The sequence below is a fragment of the Centropristis striata genome, chromosome 6 (genome assembly GCF_030273125.1).
Source record: "Centropristis striata isolate RG_2023a ecotype Rhode Island chromosome 6, C.striata_1.0, whole genome shotgun sequence".
NCBI lineage: Eukaryota > Metazoa > Chordata > Actinopteri > Perciformes > Serranidae > Centropristis > Centropristis striata.
The window spans coordinates 20,182,377-20,189,954 of record NC_081522.1 but is presented as its reverse complement, the minus strand read 5'-3'; positions in this window follow the sequence as shown (position 1 = coordinate 20,189,954).

Here is a 7,578-nt window from a genome sequence, read left to right as displayed (position 1 = left end):
TCATGGGCATCTTTTAGTGCACGGCATCTCATTTTAGTCACTGAAAAGGCAAACTGAAATGCACTTTATCTCATTTCTCTCACCGGAAGAGCACCTTAGAGGGCACTTTTATCACATTTATCTACTATAGGGGTTTTCCAGGAGAGCACTTTTCCTGCATTTTCTTTTCTCTTTGAACATTGAGGCACCAAGGGGGGTGGTCCTCCCCCTGGCTCCTTCCTGAGTCCAACAGTGTTGGAGTGGGGGACTGATTCATGTTCTACGGCCCTGCTATCATCTGCACACAAGGAGATTAAATTGGGATATTTTCATGTAACTTCAATGGAAACAATGTGTTTTTAATTTCTAATGTTTGACAGAAAAATCATAGTTGCCTGGAAACAACTGCAATTTGGTGCTAAATACAGGAAAAATAGAGCCAATTTTGGGACACTTCAAAATGACAAATCTCAGTTAATTGCTGCCATTGTCAGAGTTTTTCAGTTGTTGCACAGCAGATCAAATGAACATAAGAGAATGCAAAGTGTGTCTACAGGCAAACATGCCATTCAACATGTGCAAAATAAAAAGTCCAGTAGTAAAGCATTACTTCTATTTTCCACAGATATGATAAGGACATCACAGTCCTGTGAAATAAAGCATAGCTATCCAACGCATAAACTTAACTCAGGCTTCCCGACCCTGAGCTCATATATACATTCTTCAAAAGAACATATCTATAAGAAATCAGCCCATCCAATGAGTGGAGAATTGGCTGCGTGACCCTGGAGCCATCCAGACAGCTGAAAGAAAAATACACCTTTCTTGACAATTGTGTAAAACCTTAATTATTTTTATCCATACAGAGAAAAGACACTAATGTTCACTTTGATTTCGTCACGTTGGAATAGTGCGGGTGGATTTTTTTTTGTTTTGTTTTCTATTTGTGGTTTGCACATTAGCTTCTGAGTGATTGACAAGGCCGTGAATGACAATGCGTGTTGTGTGGACATGAACGTTTGTATGAGCATGTTTCTATGAGCTTTAAATACTGCTTAAGGTTACATGACAAAGAATATCTAAGTGAGGATGAGGGAGGAAGACTGTAGCCTCGTCTCTCTCAACACAAGTCAGCGCTGTGTGTTCAGAGCTGACGTGTACACACAGTTAACCGCCTGCTGGCTCTGAGGGAACATATACATCGGTCAGTGAGGTTAGATTCCCATTATCATAATGATCATAATGAAGACGAGTGCAGAGGCATGCTGCTTGGCCATTAATCACTTACAAGCCTCGAAGAACGTGTTTTGTTACACACCTGCTTTAAAAACCACAGAGAATTAAAGTGTGGAAACCATCCAGGAAAGGTGGTTTAACTTAGCAAATCAACAAGTCTTCAATTATTTTTGCTGAGGGATAAATAGAGAAAGCTAATATGACTTGAAATAATTCTTGTTTCCCTCTGTGTTTGGATGCTAATGGACTCTGTGTTCTCAATAATAAAGATGATGTAGATACAGACTCAAAAAATCTTCACAGACAAACAATAGTTTTCAACCTTCTGACATGTCTGGAGGGTTTGTTAAGCTGGACTCTGGCCAGACTTCCTACTGTTTTTTAGGGTCTTGAACTCTGCAGAATACAAGCTGAGAGAGAATTTCACATTTCACTTTGGGAAAGTGAGAAGTGCCAAGAGAATATGATAAGAAGGCAAATTAATTAGATTATCACATCTCCAATAAGATTTTTTTTTTCCTACTTGTCTTCCACTCACCTCCACACACACACACACACACACACACACACACACACACACACACAAACATACACACACACACACACACACACACACACACATGCCTTGTTTGAATAAATCATCAAATAATTATTTTTCATTCTTAAGAAATAATCAGACTGACCAACAGGGGGAGCTGCAGCATTACTACTGTCATTACTAGTTGGCATCATGGACACATGTTTATGTATTCAGTATGTCATTTCTAGACTTCCGCTTACAAACTATTTTATACAAAGGACCATCCAAAACAGATTTGCATTAATGCAAAAATATTACCAATTGGAGCAAAATAACGAACAAAAAAGACTGTAAAAAGACTAAAAATGACCACACAAAACCACAGCAGGATGCTTAACAACTACAATGAGACACAAAACAACAACTAGCCTAAAAAAGGATAAACAACTATAGAGTTTGTGCGTCTTGCTGCGGAGAGGAGCTTCAGGAGAGGTGGTGGATATGTTTTGCATGTCCTGTCCCAGGGGTCCATTGTCTCATAATCCACCTATGTCTCCAAAGTAAAAACTATTTCTAAGATTTTGTCTTTGCTCCTGAGACTCCTTTAAGGACCCCCATAGGTCCCTGGCAATATTCTGAGTAATACTGCACTATATTACTTCAATTTCTTCCATAAGGAAAACACTGTTTTCAGCTCTAACAGGTTAAAGGCGTTAAGTGCTTCTTCTCTGCAGCTTGTATTCTTGTAAACTCCTGGGAAATGGGACAGGAGGACACAGAGAAGATTTACCGGAGTAATAGGGGTGTTGGAGTGGTCAAATCAGATAGGAGTGGCAACTTTATTTCCTGAAGGAATGGCAGTTGAGGGTGTCTGGTCACAGCAATCATCAGAAGAGAGGAACAGAAGAAGGGGAAGGTAGTGTCAGGAGGCTGATAGTCGCTGCTGGGCAGAGCAAAAACTGAGGAGAATATTACTATCATCAAAAAATAAACCTGAGAATATGGGGGGTGGGGGGGGTGGGTATGGTAATACTTATTTACCTTTGCTAATGTTAGAGCATGTTTGTTTTGCAGAACAGAAGAGAGAGGAGTGTAATATCCTTTTAACTATTCATAAGACAGTAATGAAAGAGTGAACATGTACATTTCAATAAATTAGAATATCATAGAAAACTTTATTTATATCAGTAATTCAATTCAAAAAGTGGAAATTACACATTATATAGATCCATTACACACAGAATGAAACATTTCATGTCTTAATTTGGGCAACGCTTTATATTAAGGTCCTTGTAATAACCATTAATTAACAAGTAATAAGGCCCTTGTAAGTCCTTACAAGATGCTTATTATAAGCTTATATAAGTGTTAATAATGGCATTACAAACACCCATGACCCACCCATTATGTCTTCGCCATGCCTTTATTAATCTTATTTTGTTTGCTTATTGATATTAAAATATACTTTTTTGCTCATCTATTATAAGTTAACTATTAGTTAACTATGCTTTTTGCAACTACCGGATCTAAAGCGAGAACAATGCCTTATTTCTTGTTAATTAATGGTTATTAAGGACCTTATTATAAAGCGTTAACTTAATTTATTTAATTTCTTCTAATTATAATAATTATGGCTTACATTTAATGAAGACCTAAAATTTAGTGTTTTTTCTTTTTTAAATATTGCAAAAGACCAATTTTAAAAAGTATGTTTAATATGGAAATTTTAGCCTCTGAAAAGTATGTCCATCCATATGACTCAGTACTTGTCAATACCATGATATTCTAATGTATTGAGATGCATCTGTACATGGACCTTTATCTGTTCAGAAATTGCAGTCTGCAAAGCAGTTAGCTGCAACCACCTCACAGGAAAAGGATGCCTAACCTACTGTTACACAAGGCAAGGCAAGGCAAGAAAAGTTTATTTGTTGTGCACAATTCAACACAAGGTAATTCAAAGTGCTTTACATACACATTAAAACAGCAAGACACAATTGAAAACAGTAAAAACATTTTAGTCCTGATTTAAAGGAGCTGACTGTTTGGGCAGACCTCAGATCTACAGGTAGTTTGTACACAAAGTTTATGATGTGAATGTACAACTATCTGATAGGTCAAAACTGCAGCCCATCTTTGGCACATGAGCTAAGTCCTCAACTTCTTGGTGCTGCAGCTTTGCAGATAGTTTCTGCTGGGAGAGATGCAGAAAGCATATTATTACTTATTCAATCAAAGGAAACCAAACATTCTGTGTTGCCAAAGTGGTGACAATATTTTATTAATCATCATAATTTTGTCAATAAAAACATCATTAGCAGAGTTTATTGGCTGGGGACAGGTGTATTTAGCTGGATATTTTAATCAACAAACACCTTGTTAGAAGAGAATAAACTATTACAATTACTACTGAAATCATCACGTTGCACTCTGCAGGACTTAATAAAAAAAGTCCTTGTTAAAAAGGGTCGCGCATATTTTCTAAATCCTTAATATTTCATCTATTGAGTATGTTGCAGTGAGCGGTCACATAGCCTTAATCATCTTCCTGTCTCAGCAGCTCAGAACTTTAAATTGCTTTTGAGGTTCAGGCCTGTGAATCAAGCAAATCAGACGTGACGCTTCAAAAAGATGCCTGAATCAGCCTTGGTAAAGGAGGACAAAGGTCTGAGCATATCCTTTGTCCTTCATCTGCAGAGTGTGAACACATTGTTGCATTCTTCCCACACTGCTTATGGACCCGGAGCTCAAGGTTCCAATTCCCGAATGAAATCAAGTCACTACACCCGCCGGCCCCGAAAGACAGCCGCCATCTATAAACAGATCTGTGGGTGTGCTGGATCAGGCCACAGGGGTCGGCTCGGGGTTACTTTAGAGTCAGGAAGAAAACTATCCATTAGGCCTCCTCTACCTCCTCCATCAAAAAGCAATACCTTTACACAAGATGAGAACATAAGGAGTGCTGTAATTACAGCTTCAGGCTGCACTCCACACTGCCACAGTATAGCAATATGTAGCATATGACTGCTCACTCACACTCACACAATCATGTCATTTTCACATTTTATAAACCTACAATAAACTCTTAATTTCAGTGTTTATGCTCCCTATCAAACCCTCAGGTCCACTATGGAAACCTGTGCTTCAGTTTGCTGCAGAACACCTTATTTGTATGATATGCTCTGTGCTATTTATAGTTTATTTAGTTTATTTCATTTTCCGTTGCATGTCCATTCCACATGTCTTGTTATAGGTTTTTATTTTAATTTCTTTGTAAATAGTTAGACAAAAATACAATGTGTAGATTGTTAACGGTAGGATTAGATTAAATCCAAATCAAATGTGAATTATAAATACCTCAAATTGATTCACTGGTCATACTGCACTGATGTAGTGTGAAAATAAAATACTTCTGGGGACTTGTTGATATATTACACTGTTTATACCCCGAAATAGAGAGAGGCTGTTTCATCTTTTCATCATCTTCTTCGAGTGAAAATCTAAAATGTACATGAATATGGCTATATTGTGCCTTTAGTATGTGAATCCTTTCTTAAGAACAGTGTTGAGAAATGCATTGAGGAAACCTTTAAAATTTAATGAGCTGACTCCAACAGTAAATCCTCATCTATTTGCTATAAATTATAGCATTTGAAATAGCCATTTATTTATTTATACACTTATTTATTACATCACATGTCCTTGTTCTTGTTTTTGTCCTTGTTTAGCTCGGTATTTAAAAAAAAAATGTTTTACTCATGTTGTTTTGTGTTATGATTGTCATAACTATGCACCTTATGCAGTGGCACTTTCAATATCGTTGTATAGTGAACTATATAATGACAAAAAAGACTATTTGATTTGATTTTGATTTGATTTCTCTGTGCAGATCGTTTGATGGGGAATGATGAGCAGGAGACGTCCCAGTTCTAAGTATAACATAATTTTATTACAATACGTGAAGAAATTTGCAGTTACAGAGTCTCTTGGTTCAAACTACACTTCCCTGATTTACATGATTATTGCGGATCAGTTCATAAAGTCTGGACCTAGAACCCTTTTTTATATCCTAACAGAGGTTTTACTAAGAATGTATGTAAGTATGTAAGTTGATCTCTTCCAGAAGGTGCGTCCCTCTCGAACCGTTGATTCGTCAGTTTTGATCAATATCAGGACCAGTGGTGGGCTCAGAGGGGGGGCAGGAGGGGCGACGGCCCCCCCTCGTGCCTCCATGGTTGAAAAAGCGTGCTAGAGTGCCCTCTAGAGCGGTGAAAACAAGAGGAAGTGGCTTATTGGCTGTCCTTTACATGTGTAAAAAATGATTGGGTGTCCTCTAGGGTGCCCCTTCATACAATAAATTATGATGATATGCCCTCTAGAGCAAAAAAACTTGATAATGTCCCTTAATAAGTGCCCTTTTAGTGCCCTTCTGGTGCCATGGTGCCTCTCTTTGGTAGTCGACGAACGGGGAATGCAAAAGAGGCGTTGCTTTCATGTGGCGTCGCGATGATGAACAGCTACATCGAGTGGTACTAAAATCCGCAATAGATAACGAAGCAAAAAGCGGATTAATAGTTTGCCGGTACCCGTAATAGAAAAGTGCAATTAGATGCCAAGTTTTAAAAAAAAAAACCTCCCCACTGACCCCCCTTGATGGTTTGGTTCAATGGTTTTAATTGTCAATGCCATATCATTAATTACTTTGATCTGGATCTCCGTTAACTTAATGCTAATCATAATCAAGGATGAGGACTATTTCATCTTACATCATGCATCATAGGTTTTTGTGTGCTGGTGGGGCCCCATGTTGTGCAGAATGTACCCTTTTTATTTTTTGGCCCCTGTCCTTCAAACAGTCTGAGTCCGCCACTGATCAGGACACGTCATGTCACCAAGCAGAGAAGACCATTATCTTTCTGCTTCAGCACACCCAGTCCGTGACCTGACCTGGAACAACTTTTGAGACACAACCTCCTGACTTGTTATGACTTTAGTGGAAACACAGATTTTGCAATATCCACATAAGATATAAAAATGTAAAATATATATTTTTGTGATTATAGAATCCTACTCTAAATAGGACACAGAAAGTTTAGGCAGATACAATAAATGTATCTAGAGTAATCATAGTTTTAAAACAATATTAGTACATGATCATTGTATCAAAAGCATCTTACATGATTAATCTATAAATGCATAGAGAGAAGACACACACAGTTAGTGAATTACGCATGCATAGATAGTGATCTAGTCAATCAGATAGTGATCCCCATGCACAGAGACAGAATAAGAGAATATTTCTAACAATAGCCACAAAAGAAAAATAAGTAAATGTATTTTGATCTATATATAAGCATTCTGATGAGATGCTGAATTTAAAATATTGCAGTTTTCTTTTGAATATCACTTTCTTCTATTTAACTAATTTCCTCATATTTGAGACAGACTTTCATACAAAACAAAATTGTGTTTCTTTTTTTTTTTTAATGTATATATATTTAAATAATGTCTAAAGTCTACACATAAAATCTTAATGTTAATCACTCCATTCCTAGTGTTAAACCAAATATAATATGAATAAATAAGAATAGCAATAAAATAAGATCTTTTTACTAGTATACAGTATATATTTATATACAGAAACATACAGTCATGGAAAAAACGTTTGGATCACCCTTGTTTTCTTCAATTTCTTGTTCATTTTAATGCCTGGTACAACTAAAGGTACATTTGTTTGGACAAATATAATGATAACAACAAAAATAGCTCATAACAAAATTCATTTAAGAGCTGATATCTAGCCATTTTCAATAGTTTTCTTGATAATGATTTTGGTTATTATC